Source organism: Amblyomma americanum, chromosome 3 (genome assembly GCF_052857255.1).
Source record: "Amblyomma americanum isolate KBUSLIRL-KWMA chromosome 3, ASM5285725v1, whole genome shotgun sequence".
In the NCBI taxonomy this organism is placed as follows: domain Eukaryota; kingdom Metazoa; phylum Arthropoda; class Arachnida; order Ixodida; family Ixodidae; genus Amblyomma; species Amblyomma americanum.
The window spans coordinates 190,459,725-190,473,968 of NC_135499.1; the positions used below are offsets into that span (position 1 = coordinate 190,459,725).

General features: G+C 49.7%; 1 protein-coding gene across 1 annotated transcript in view; it reads left to right on the plus strand.

Moving 5' to 3' along the window:
* The window catches only part of GckIII (Germinal centre kinase III), a 131,543-nt gene that overhangs the window by 676 nt on the left and 116,623 nt on the right, over window positions 1–14,244 (plus strand). The gene's annotated exons all lie outside the window — the stretch shown is intronic.

The window sequence follows — 14,244 nt, forward strand, 5'->3', positions numbered from 1 at the left end:
TGCGAACGTTGCCAGCGAATTCCTCCGCTCTGCTTAGCTACGTAGAGTTGCTTAATCGCGCGGCGCGCTGCGTCGTAAATACTAATGGTCAGGACAGTTTCACAACCGGCCTCCGCGATAACCGGAAAGCGCGTTTTCTTAGCAGGCGAGCGCCGATTTAGCGCTGCAGCGCGCCGGTGCCGCGTCGCACCTGTGCGCTCGTTCGCTTCCGATGACACCGTTCGTACGCTGCGTGCTGCTCAGGACGCGGCTCAGCATTGCTTAGTGCTGGGAGAAGATCATGCATGCTTTCTGAGCAGTGATGGCGTTTATTTGTAACTATGCAGGATGAGACGTTTGCGGAAATCTAAGGTGCGCATGCCATTTTCGACAGCCTTTTAAATTTCTCGGTGTCAGAAATGGCAGCGTTGGAAGCCGGTAGGCACTTTTAATCGCCGGTGGCTCACGGTGTGAAGAATTAGGAGTAGGCGTGGACTTGCCGGGCAAGCTTTGAAGTGACAGTAATCGAAGGCGAGCGCTTCTGTGGTACTCTCACTTTCCGTCTACATGGCTGAGCTTGTGCACTGAACAGCATTTCACCTGTGTGTAAGGCAGTTCAACCAGTGCGAGGTGCACAAGCATATCACGAATTAAGCGTTATGCTGAGCACGAGCTGACAGCCTTTGCACTCATTTGGTGCCCTTGAGAGCATTCCTTAACTGCAGGAGGGAACAAACATGGTACATGTGTAATATGGTGAACAATAGCTTTTCAGTGTTTTGACAAACTGAACTTTGGTTGTATTCAAAGCATCCTATTTTTGCATGGTCTTTACATAGCGACACGCTGAACATCACAGAATGGGTGCAGGCATTCTGTTCATAGAAGCATGAAATTGCTAGCTGGCAGCAAACACTATCATCGTAGATGGCACTGTTCATTATGACAGCGGAATACCAGTTTAGTACTGGCTATCTCCTGGCTGCAAGCAACCCTTGGTCATCATTGTCCATGCTGCCATAAAGCATTCCTAACTTAATTCTCTCAGTGGACAGCTGCCTGTTTGAGACCTTTTGGGCTTGTTTATTGCTGAAAAAACTGTCATGTTCCTTGACATGCCACTGACCTAGTGACCTTGTCTTGGCTGCCACCACTTGAATGTTGGTTTCATAGCGTGGAAACAAAAAATTAAAATTGATTTAGAGGAAAGAAAAAGACACAGTAACTGTCTCAGGATACTGGAACCATGCTGTAAGGGAAGGGATAAAGGAGGGTGTGATAGAAGAAAGGTGCCGTAGTGGAGGTCTCTGAAATTATTTAGACCACCTGAGGATCTTTAATGTGCATGACATTGCACAGCACATGGGCAACTTTTGCGTTTGGCCTCCATTGAAACACGGCCGCCGCAGTCGGGTTTGAACCCGGGTACTCCGGCTCAGTAGACGAGCGCCTTAACCACTGAGCCAACGCGGCGGGTGCATGAAAACAACAGCAGCAGCTTTGTGCTGTGTCACTTCCAAGATTTTCTGACCATCCCTAATCTTCGGCTAAAGAGAAAACCCCAAGTTTAGCTGGGGTTACACTGAGTAGCAACTAGTGCTGGAGGCCCGCATGCCAAGATGATCACCATTGTAGCTGAAATATTGTACAACAGTAAAAAAACTCCTGCAACACAGCACAAAACGTGAAAACAACAGCAACAGCTAGATATATAAGAAATACATGTACATAGCTTCAGTAAAAATCTTGTGCATGGATGAAGCTAGGATTTCGCACTTAGAAGGAATAGCAAAAAACTCAATTTTGAGAAAGACAAGAAAAAGAAAATTAGGAATAGCTACAAATGCCATAGACCAATCTCCGGGATGGTTAAAGTGCACCATATTTGTACCTTAGTTCTTCCTTAGTCTTTTCCTTTATTTTGCTAATGTGGCAGCTCACTTTTCTTAGTGTTTTTTGTGGCATCAGTAGACCGAAAGGAAGGTCTCCAAATACGCTGTTGTCACTAGTCAGGAAAGTTTTCTATGTGTACAGACCAGGTTTGATCCCAGTGTACTTCAGAACATCTAGCGTACCTCTATTACCATTGTTGAAACGACACATGTGATCATACAAACCAAACGGTATCCTGACATACCCATCCAAAGTGTTCCAAACTTCTTGCGGCTCTCTTATGCGCATAGACATTAATGGTGAAAAAGGTGTAATAATCTTAAACTGAAAAATAAACACGAAAAATAACCAGTCATGCAAAAATGAGGCTTATATTTGGCTGGAAAACTTTTAGTTTCGGTTTCGCAGGATGCGTGAGGTGTTACAACTTTGTTACGATGTTAATTAGAAGCATAATTTTTGTTACAGTTCATTTAGGAATGAAGTGTCATTTAAATGGTACAAAATGTAAAAAAGTTGTATTTTATCAAAAATATTGTGTTCTAAAAGTGGCACATACCTTAAAGGACTATAGACGCCCAATTTTCTTACATGTTTTCTTCCGTCAAACTGTGCGTTAGACATTAGCATACATGGATTACCGGACGGTATTTGCCTACAACCGCTAAATAATTTATAATTGAATTTCTTTCATGTTGTTTCAGTTTCGTTGACCGAATGACGACTGTGCTGTCAAGTTGATGTCTTGGTCACGTGATCCAATAGAAAAACAGTAATATAATTGTTGATATTTGGTGTCTGTAGTCCTTTAACAACACACCGAGGTGTGATCATATGATACACTGATAATGGCAAGGACTCAAAGATGTTGCTTGTGTTTGTTTTTGTGATGCTTAATGCCATAGTATAAATATAAGTCCTCATTTCTTCGATATTTCAGTGCTTGATGCTTACACTCTAAAGTACAATCTTTTCATTTCCACCATAATCTTCCACATTTTGGTCAATTGTCAGTCCCTTTAAAATCTAAGGCGTAACACTAGCTTCTGCACTTGCCCGAGTATGGATCATATGATAATGACAGGTGAGGCTACCATCAAAGCCACATTTAATTTAAGTGATGTAGCTTATACTGCAAATCGAAGTAAACCATGATTTAAGTAAATAAATTCATAGTGTCTTCTTAATGCAGTCCCCAAGTTACTGAAAATAACCAGCATTGCATATTTTTCAAACACATGCCAGCATGAAAACTTTGATGATGTGGCTTTATGTCAGATTGATGCTTTGTCTTGCATTGCTGCATTGCATTGCAATGTTCAGTTTGGCAGTTCCATTTGCCTGGTCCATGCTGTCCTGGTATACAAGAAGGTCACTAGAACTGTCATAATTTGTTCACCACTCAGGAAAAATGGTAGCATTGCATGTTTGTTTTTTTATTTTGCACATTGCAATGCAGTGGAATGTAGTGTAGCTTGAGAAGCATGTGCATCTAGGAGCCATGTTCGCTGTGTTAAAGAGTGATGTCATACAGTGTATGAGGACTTGTTGACAAATAGTGAGTGGATTCAGATATCTTGGCCTATCAGTCTATCGAGTCGTATCTCACCGAAATATACTTCCCATTGCCTGTTATAAAAAGCCTGAATCCTCTGCTGCCTTATTCCAACTCATCATTGACTCAGTTCTGGCAGTGGCTGCAATTTGATGGAGGTGAAACACAAAAGGTGCCTGTGTGGTACGTGATGATGGTGCATGTAATAGATCCCAGGGCGGTTGAAATATTCTGGAGCTGTCCATGGTTCCTCTTTCTCAGTTTTCCTTCTTTCACTTCTCGCTTTGTTCTCTCCTCACATCATGGTTTGGTTGTCCACTGAGAAAGTGAGACAGTTACTGCGCTTTTTCCTTCCTGCTCCATGTTTATTGCACAGCCATCTACGTAGATATACATAGAGCAGGTGTGCTGCCATCATGGGCTGCAGCTTGGCTAAGTCAATTCATCCATCATCATGCCCATTTGTGCAAGGTGTATACACGGTTAAAGCCATTAACCTAGTTTGTACTGTTTATTTGCATTGCATTATTACAAACACGCCAAGCTGTGAAATGTGACCAACCCTAACATTGTGATTTTCCATTGATGTTGGCATCTTGTGATCACCTAGTGGAAATGGAATGATAGACTTAAGGGAAGGGCTCGAAGGGAAATGTATTTCGTGGTCATGCACTGCATATCTTGAATTGGATGTGCCAAGCAGGAGACGTTTGAAGGGTATAGGTGTATGTTGGTTGGATATCTGTCAAAATTTTCGCATAGACTTGTTTGCTTGCCTTCTGGGCTTGCCTGGAAAATGCTCCACTTCTGTAGTCTGCACCCTCTGTTTTCTGAAGCTAGACGGAAAGAGGAGAATAGTACCTCTTCTTTCCTCTTCAAGTTTTGTAGAGAAGTTCTGATCCATCTTGGTCGGAGTCCTTTGAGTGGCAAGTAGTGTCCAGTGGGCCACAAGAACCAGCTGCTGCAACTGAGCCATTGCGCTCAGCTTGCATCTGGAGACAGATTCTCGTATGGTTTGCTTTCCCAACCAGTTGGCTTTGGCTCAAGCGATTGGCTGGCACCGGCTGTATGGTGCACCAGCCAATTGCATGGGCCGAAGGCAATTGGTTGCAAAAGGCAATCATGAGACCTGCCTCCGGTCACTATTAATGAGGGTCTTCTCCTGTAATGTTTGCATCACTTTTTCCAATTTGGTGCTTTTGCAATCACAAGCATCCGTAACTGTGGTATCCCCGTGCTATTGCTGCCATGAGGTTATCTTTACCGCCGGCTGAAACAGCATGCACATCACATGCACCACTGCGGATTTCATCAACATTACCCTAATCTTCACTGTGGCATATGTAATGCAGTTGCACTTGCTCCGAGGCCTCGCATCTTGATGAAAATAGCGTGTGAAATGCGGTAATTACCTGCAAAAACTACGCACGCACTCACGCACACATATTGCCAGGCATTTGCTACGTTCAACTAATTTGTATACTTCATTTCTTGTTCTATTCACTTTTATTCCACTGTTAACTCTTCGCATCTGTGCGCAGTACAGCTATTACAATTTTCTTGCACTGGCGAAGGGTGAGGTGTCTGGAAGCTCCCTTGCAGCAATAGCCGTACACACGACTTTGTGTGGGGGGGTCTGTGGTGTTATCCGTTGGTGTGGTATGTCGTAACCGAGAACTGTCGCTCTCTCCTTGCCAGGTGCACCCTAGTTCATCAGGGGCACTCGTGATTGCGCGTACCCGTTTCGGCGACCACGGAGGAGTGCGCCACCGCTCACCCTCGATGACCGAGAGTCGCTTCCTCTCCCCGTGTCTCTCGCGCAGCGGCCCGTGGAAGTGCCGTTTGTTTTCGCCGTCAATGAGTACGATGATGTGCGAGCAAGGCCCATCTCTTCGCCACGCTATGCCCCGCCACTTTTTTTTTTTTTCTCCCCGTTTTCCTCCGCCCCGAACACGCTTTCGTCGTCTCCCTCTTTCACACGCGCGCCGCCCTCGGCGCTGTGGCGAGTAACGGTCGCTTAGCGTCGAAAACGAGTCGGCGGGGGCCCAAAAGAGAACTGGTTCGCGGAGAGCGCCCTGAGCGGCCAACTCTTTGCCTTAATTCGTTTCGTTTTTTTTCGGCCGCGAGCGTTCCGCGCCGACGGTGCTCCCTTCGAGCCATAGCGCACGCCGCCACACGACCGCTGCGCCATTCCAGCGTGTATGCGTTGGCTCGGCCAGCGCATACACCAGCGCTTTTCTCAACTTCCTCATCGACATCAGCGCACTTCGTCAGTCGGCATGCCCTAACATTTCGCCTCGGCTGCGCCCTCCCCTTTTGTTGTCTTAGTAATAATAAAAATTGGTTTTGGGGAAAGGAAACAGCGCAGTATCTGTCTCATAATATCGTTGGACACCTGAACCGCGCCGTAAGGGAAGGGATGAAGGAGGGAGTGAAAGAAGAAAGGAAGAAATAGGTGCCGTAGTGGAGGGCTCCGGAATAATTTCGACCACCTGGGGATCCTTAACGTGCACTGACATTGCACAACACACGAGCGCCTTAGCGCTGTGCAATGTCAGTGCGCGTTAAAGATCCCCAGGTGGTCGAAATTATTCCGTCGACTTGCGGCGGTCAAGTTTCGAATTTGGAGGCGAAATGCAAAAGACGCCCGTGTGCTGTGCGATGTCAGTGCACGTTACACAGCCCCTACTAGAATAGACAGTGCACCGGGCCATCCCCAGCGGCGTTACCAGTAGTGACCCGCCGCTTTGAAGCGTCTCCGATACCAGCGCCGCTGGCGCTGCCAGAAGGGATGGAATCACTACAGTATCGCCTCAGAATTCACAATATTCAAGATTTTCATTCACATTTTTCACGAGCGGTCACATTTTTTCACTAAGCCATTAGACGCTTTTAGTTGGGGCGTACGCATCTCTTACTGCGTTGCGTACGCTGTGAGCATCCACCGAAAATATTTCGTTGTTTTACGTACCAGACATGCGGCGCAACGCAAATTACCAATTCTCTTCGCAGACGTGGGTGACCACCAGTGGCGCAGAGGAACAAAAATGCAGTTATAACAGTCCGACAGACAAATTAATGAGAGGTAAAACAAGCAAAAAAGAAATGCTCTTTGGGAGATTATGGCAGCAGCTTTTATTGGCCGCCTCTAGATGGCGCCGCCATCTGTAAGCCACCACAAAGTGGCCTCTGGGACTAGTCACTTCTTGAAGTGGAGTTTCCTACTATTATTCTCCCTCTCCTATTGGTACGAATCTTGGATCAAACGCCCTAATGCGTAATCCCTACTCTGTACACTTATACAATGTACCCGGGAGGTTGAAATTTATCCGTATCCCTGCAAACGCGCATCCATTTCTCCGTTCCTTCTTTCATTCCCTTTTCATCCTCCCCCACGGCGCTGTTCAGGTTAACGATATTGAGCAAAGCGTTCGAGTGTTGTTTATATTGTTTTTCTTTCGAGCCTTGTGTGCGGCGTGCGTCGTGGCCCACAGTGATGCTTTGAACCACCATAGCGGCGTAGAACCCGACCCCCGACTCAACCCGACGCTATCGGGTTGATGTAAACAGTGCTCCACTTAACACCAGCGAGAGTTGGAAGCAACGGGAAAGGCAAGTGTTGCAGGCTTGTGTAAGGAGTGCGCAAGTTTTGCGAAAACCTCTCCTCGGAGCCAGCTCGGAGGGCTTCCAAATTTTCGCGTAACTCTTTTCGTTTCTGAAACAGGATGATGAAGGTTCGCCAAAGGGTGCCATGGTACAAGGTGTTTATTCTACTCAAGGTCAGGTCAAAGACCCGTATTCCAAGCATTTCGCCCCCCGAGAAGCCGAGCACCAGGCCGTGGGTACCGACTGGGGATGGGACCCCGCACCTTCCGCTCTGGAGCATGCTCATGATCACTAGGCCACCGCTGCGGTAGATCGCTTCTGAAAGTCTGGTACTGCACTATGCTTGCCACCATGCTTTAGAGGCGGGTCAGCTTCCCAACGGTTCACGCTCCGAGCCTTGTGAGGGGAGGGTTGTGCGCTCGACCATTCTGTGCACGGTGCCGTTCGCCATGAGACCGACGTTTCGAAAATACTGTCGGGTTTTCTGTGCTCCTTCGTTCCCACCGCCGTGTTAATCTGAAGGGTGCTTGAGGCGGCGCCAAGGCCACGATGAGGGGGCGTCCGGCAGTGGAGTCAGCTCGTTGGATCACAATGTCGGTGTAGTTGGGTCGTTGTTTAGCGATTTTGAGGCTTCTGCTGCTGCTGTTTGTGGTGGGGTTGATGATGACGCTAATGTAGAATGAGCCAAGTCGGCAGCGCCAACCTCCCTGTCTCTCTTTTTCCCTCTCATTTGAGGAGACGTGGTGCATTCCGCCGTGGTACACGTCTTCCATCATGGACTGCAGACACCTCATTTTTGTTGCGTGTTTTCTTCTGTCAAATGATGCGTTAGCCATTAGAATACATGAATCGCTGCGTGGTATTCACTTACGACCGCTAGGTAGTTTGTAAGTGAATTTATTCTCTCATGCTGTTTCGGTTTCATCAGCCGAATGATAGGTGTAACGTGTAGTTTGCCTTTACATCACGTGAAGGCTCGAAAGAAAACCCCCGCAATATAGACGCTCATATGTAGTCTTAAACCAGCCTGCTTCAAGGGCTGGAATGACAGCAATCGACGTATCGGCAGTTGTGTCGCCGTTTCTTTTTTCGTCCTCACGTGACCTGAAGATCGACTACACCGTTCGGTTGATGAAACCGAATCAGCGTCAAGAAGAAATTCATTACAATTTGTAAATTATTTAGCAGTGGTAGGCGAATAGCATGGGGTGATAGGCGTAAATGAATAACGCATCATTTGAAAGAAAAAGAGAACACGCAGGCAAAAAATTTGGCGCCCGTGGTCCTTTCAGATTAAAACGAAAATGTTTGGGCCGCGTCGTTTTGCGTACGGGGAAAGTGCGTTCGTAGGAAGCGCTTTTCAGATGGTTCTTAAAGTCGCGCGTCCCGGTAAAGCGGCAAGGTGAACGCGGACAAGGCGCAGTCCGCTGAACGTCTCTGTCGTGCTGCTGGCACGTTTCGGGTCTCCGAATGCGACGCCTCGGTGAGTGCGTGTGCTTTCCATCGCATAGCCAGTTTAACGCATGCGCTGTTCGCGTCCGGTGCCTGGGCTGATCGTTCCTTCTAAATTGTGGCGCGATTGTTCGCCCGATCGCGGAATATGTATACTGTCTGAAACACGGTCACGACTGTGTTTTGTGCCAGACTAACGTGCGCGCTGCCGTTTTATTTTATTTTTTCTCCATCCCTCCCTACTCGTCCGTGTTAGTGAGAGAGGCCGGGGTGCATCATCAGATTGTCTCCGCGACAAAAAAGGCGGCGACGAAGACGATGCTTCCGGCCTCGGTTTACCCTGTCATGCAGGTTCGCTTCGGCGGTGCGCTTTTCTTTCTTTTTTTTCGTCGCGGCTCCGCTTTCTCGCGTTGCTGTTGTTTCGCTGCACGTGCAAAGGAAAGCTGCCGAGAAGTAAAAAAAAACCAAACGGCGCTTCTCCCGCTCCGCACGCGCGATCGCGAGGCTCAATCGCAGCGGCTCATAAACCGGAAAGACCAGCGCGCGTGCCGCTGTCGTTTCGCTGCTGCTGCGGGGCCCTACGACTGGCTCGCGCGCGCCGCCCGGTCGTCCCTGGCCTCTGGCTCCGTTTCGCGCATGCGATCACACTACCTCTTGCCGGCGTTGCTCCGCGGCAGCAGCAGCTCCTGCGTGCGGATTTCAAAACAGTTATGCGCGGGGATGACGCACGCGGGAAGCGGAAAGATCGGAGCCCCAGTCAGCCGCGGCAGCATAGTGAGCGAGCACTACGCTCGCTTCTCCTATAAGCCGCGCTTCGAGAAAAAAAAAAAGCTGTGGTTTAAACTTTTGTGACAAGCGAAAGCTTCCTTTGCATGGCTACGTTCACAAACGCCGCACGCACTGCCGAACGGATTGTCTGTAAAGCGTCGATGAAAAAATGCCCGATGGGGCAGTTGCCACCTGCCACGGTGGGCAGATTGTGATGACGTCAGTAGGTCACATGACCTGCCTCGTGACACCTGCCACGTGACTGCACTGACGCTGCCCTCTTGAAGATCTAGCGTATTGAAGCTTTCGCTTCAGTAGGCAGAAAATTCGTTGCTCGCCGCAGCGCGAAGCCGGGGTCGAAGTAGTGCATCGTCTCTAAGCGAACGGCTTGTTTACGCTGTCGCCAGGGTTACGCAATGCGCGGCATTTGGAAGCCCCGCTTACGTTCGTTCACGTCGGTGCGAACGTGTGCTTCCCAAGATGACCCGCCGAGGTGTCGGCGTTGCTATCAGTCTCGAGAGAGAGGAAGTTTGCGAGGGAACTGTTTGCAATCTTAGACATGGGGCGCAGTGAAAACCGACGTTGACCTGAGGCCTCTTGGCCACTCGGGGGTGGTGACAGCATACGTCCACATGACCATAGCCTTAGTCTGGCTGTTCTCTCATGTGTGGATTGTGGCTGTTGCCTTGTCTGGAGAGGTGCTACTCCTTGTGAAGCTTGTGTTCAGGGAAACTTGGGGACCCGGCATGTTAAGAGATTAATTATTACCCTTAGCACAGTGGGCTCCCAAGCCTCCTTATAACTGTGCACGCTAGACGAATCCGGTCTCCTGTCTTATCATTTTAATATATGATGCCCCTTCGTCGTCGGCGTATTATCTAGGTGAACAGTTATTATTACAGTTATCGTACTATCGACACTGGATAATTTGTACACAATGGAAGCCGAAAATTTGTTCGAATTTTGCGCAGTTCGGACTTAGACGAGACCGGAGAGTCGGTTCGAATTAAGCGAGTTCATACTAACGAAAGCCCATTGTATTGTTATTGAATACCGGCTTATTGCGTCAGGGCACTTAGCGTTCCGCGGGGTGTGCGTCGGCCACGGGATAACGGCAACAGTAGCGGCTTCTGCTACAGACTTTTTTTCTATATGGACTGTCCTGCGCGAAAAAGAAGCGAGTCGCTCTCCGTGTCGGCTTTCCAAGTAATCAAGTGAGCGGCGGGAAAGAACGACGAAGTGCCGAGGAGGAGGACGAAGATGCCGGGCGAAGGCTTTCCGCGTTCTTCGGCGGCCCGCTCTCTCTCTCTCCGTGCGGAGTGCGCCGCCGCTAAACCGCTTCGTTATCTGGCCGTCGACGCGTTGTTGTCCCTTTGCCGCTTCCTTCTTTCCCATTTCTTTTCCTCCTCCTTCTTCCCGTGTTCGTCTCTCCTGGCCGGTGATTATTTTTGACGGCACACTCGCTCGGGACGCCAGCTGCGGTGCATCATCGGCATCGGCGAGCGGGTGCTGCGGCAGTGGGACTTTTATCATAGGGGCCAAAGGAGAGGTAGTACGGAGAAGATGAAAGAGTCGAACGATGGCCGACTTTGGGGAAAGAGGGCTCGAAGAGAAGCAAAAAGAAAAGAGTAGAAAGGGCTCCGGGTGATGCTCGGCCGGTCGGCGACGTCTGGCAGCCGGCGTATCAATGGAATGGCCGCTGCTTTTGCAGCTGCCGCCTTTTGCGGCTGCCGTTGCTCGCGTGTCTGCGCACTTGTATCCGGCTCTGCGGTCTGCACGACCGCGAATCTATCGGACCATCGCCGAGGCGGGCGCAGTGGACCGTCGCGGTTTCCCCGACGACGCTGGCTGTTCTTCGGGGCCGCGTTCTTCGGTGAGCTTTCAGTTGAGCCCCTCTGCGGGTGTGAAGTGTCGTCGGCTCGCGGATTTGGGACGTGCGGGGGAAGGACACGAGAAGATTAAAAGTAGGCCCTTCCTTTGCTGCTACGCCTGCCGGTCGAGAATGTCGAGGTGGATTGACGGGACGCTGGTATCGGCACCGGCTACTGCGCTGCCGCTTGATCTTGGTTCGTCCTGCTGAAAGTCGGTGACCCTCGCTCCCCCTTTCCACAAATGAGGGCCAGCAGCGCTGCAGCCCTGCGTATGCAAGAGCGAAGCCTTTGCGTCACTCCGCTGCGGGGGTGAAAGGTTCCGAAGAGTGTCTTTCGTTGCTTTAAACCTGCGTCGCGCTAATTGACTTTCACGTCTGCGCGTAGGGCAGACGAGCCTCTTCGGCTGGACCGACAACTTGCAGTGTACAGAGCGAGGCCCTCCTTCTCAAGAACCGCAGTCACCAACCAACACCGCGATCTTCATTGGGAGGTGCCCTTACTGGCATCTCGTGGTCGGCTGTGTGCATCGGTGTAGACTTCCTGCAAACTTCCCGTCGATGTCCCTTTTGCGGCTTTTTAATACCTTCGGCGAAGCCGTTCCCACCTGGATAGAAGGCACCGCATGTTCTTGCCTATATTGGCAGCTGCGGGGGGACGCCTGTGTTTTGTTCTTGGTTCCCATGTCTCGTTCTACTTCATGTCAAGAGATGTGAAAGGGCACGCTACTTCGAGAGTCGGAGGGGGGCCGGGGCATGGGTCGAGTCGGCAAGTTCATTAGCGACGCTCTCCGCTTTGCTATTTTTTTTTCTATTTTATTTCCTTGGCGCCCGTCGCACTTCCTGCGCTGTCTGGAGGCAGGAAGCGCGCAGCGACTGTGTTGCCTGCCGCCGGTAGCTGTCGCGGTGCACAGCGGAGGAAGAAAGGCGACAGTGACGCGGCCTACCCTCGTTCCTGTGCCGCGTGACAGACACAATGGTACAGCCTAGCGTGTTCTTTTCCTTTTCTCTCTCTTTTTTTTTTTAAAGAGAGGTGGTTTATGCGCGCTCTCCTCGACTGCATAGCTTCGTGCCAAGAAGGGAGACGAAATAGGCTACTTCTTGGCTGTATTCGTGTACGGTGTGCTTGATCCTTCCTCCAAAGCTCGCGGTGTGCCCGAAAACGGAACGAAACACGATTAAGGACCATAATTATTGAGGGCTGTTTGGGTTCGTTGCGAAACTTATCCAAAGACAGACAACGCGATTAATCAGGTCCTGTCTTGCGTGTGCTTTTTTTTTCTTGCCTCTCTGTAATACGGAAATGTTCCGATCGAGGAGTCCCCCCCCCCCCCCCCTTTTTTTTTTCGGAGAGATTTTTATTATACAACTGCGTCTAAAGCGGGGAATTTTAACAATTACCGGAGAAGTGGAGCGCGCACTTTTTGTTTACTGGTCAAATTGCAGTCTTGCTCGATAAACTTATGCCGTTAGCGTACGACATCGGTTGCGCTGTGGACGACCAGGTTCTCTGCCGAACAGTAGTAGAAGGAAAAGGAAGCGGTTCTATCCCCTGTCGTGTCTTCTCTCGCGCCTTGACTCACTGCGCGAATGCGGTTCGCGCTACGCGTTTCAATCAGTGGTGTCGAGTTTATCACAACGGCGTAGCATCAGCGATATGCGATACTCTGTGCCGGTCATTTTAATCGCATGTTGGCGGCTCAGAGCTTTCCTTGGGCGACCTCCGTTTCCATCTCCCCAAGGTAGGTTGTCGACATGCACGGGATAAATACGGTGGTCATGTCTAGCTGACACTAGCCTGAGCTGTACAAGTCGCTTATGAGCTAGCGCTGTTCGATTTCCTTCGCTTCCGTTAAAAAGTGCACTCTGATTATGTAATCCTTGAAACTGGATTCTCGACGACCTTTCCGTTGAAGGCGTAGTCTCAGCTGGTGGAGGCGGCGGCGAACTTTTTTTTTACGGGTCGTTCCTTCTTGAAATGCGTCGTGGGGCGTCGAAAACGGAACATTTCTTGTTGTGTAAATAGTTTGTGCATATTACCTCTCCCCCAATCCTCTCTTCCTGTCCCCTCGCCTCTTTCATTTCATTTCTCCATTCTGCCTGCTGTCCTTTATTTCCGCTGCCCCGGCTCAGGTGCTCCAGTATCGATGACAGATGCCGGGTCTAGCAAAAATCTTTTCGTTCCTTTTTATTATTATTTTTAATAAAAACGACTTACTATACTACGACCGACGAGCAGTACTTGCGGGAATTTTCTGCAGTTTTGTTTTTGACAAATAACGCAGGGAAAAATGCATGAATTTTCCAAACTGTCGCAGGGAGAAGGTGCCCAAAACAGGGTCCTTTTTTTTCTGTTAGGGCATAGTACACCCCTTTAATTGCGCTGCGTGTTGCTCGTTTTGTTCACCCTTTATGAGGCGTAAGCTGTGTGCCAAGTCTCACGTGCGTACAAATGGTAAAACTGCTCTCAGAAAGACTCTAGAAATTGAATGACATCACTTTCAAGCCGTTTCGACGACTGGTTTTGTGAACAAAGGGGTACATGTATGACTTCGTAAAAATGACTTCAAATGCGGTACGTGTCCGTATATCTGCAGTCTTTTCGACGCGTAAGGAAACTTGCGTTAGAGTGTTGCTTCAATGCAGTATTGTGAGGCAGTTGGCTGAAAGAAAAGGCTCAAAAGGCCAACAGTTTTTCAGTGCTTATTTGTCCCGCCAAACTGTACGGCGGCAAGCTCCGAAATGCCACCACTGCTGCCCCAAGAGCAAATGCGCCCCGCAGTACAGCGTGCACTACAGACACGGCTAAACTAACTTCAGAGCCACCCGAGGCCACGACGTGCGTGAAGATGGGGGAGGGGGGGGGGGGGGGGGGGAGAGAGAAGCAACTTTATTGAGCCGAGCTAATTGCGACGTCTTCTTAGACGCCGTCGATGATGGAAGTGGTTCCCTCTTCACGGGACCCATATGCTTCCCTAGCCGTCTGGCCCCCGGAGTGGACCGCCCCCGCTGCAGACGCCAGCGCCATCCTTAGCTTAGGATGGATCTCGTGAAACATATATCGAGGCCTTCCTTCCGGAGGGCGATATATGGACGCCCGTCCGTACGCTCAATCCGCCAGTGC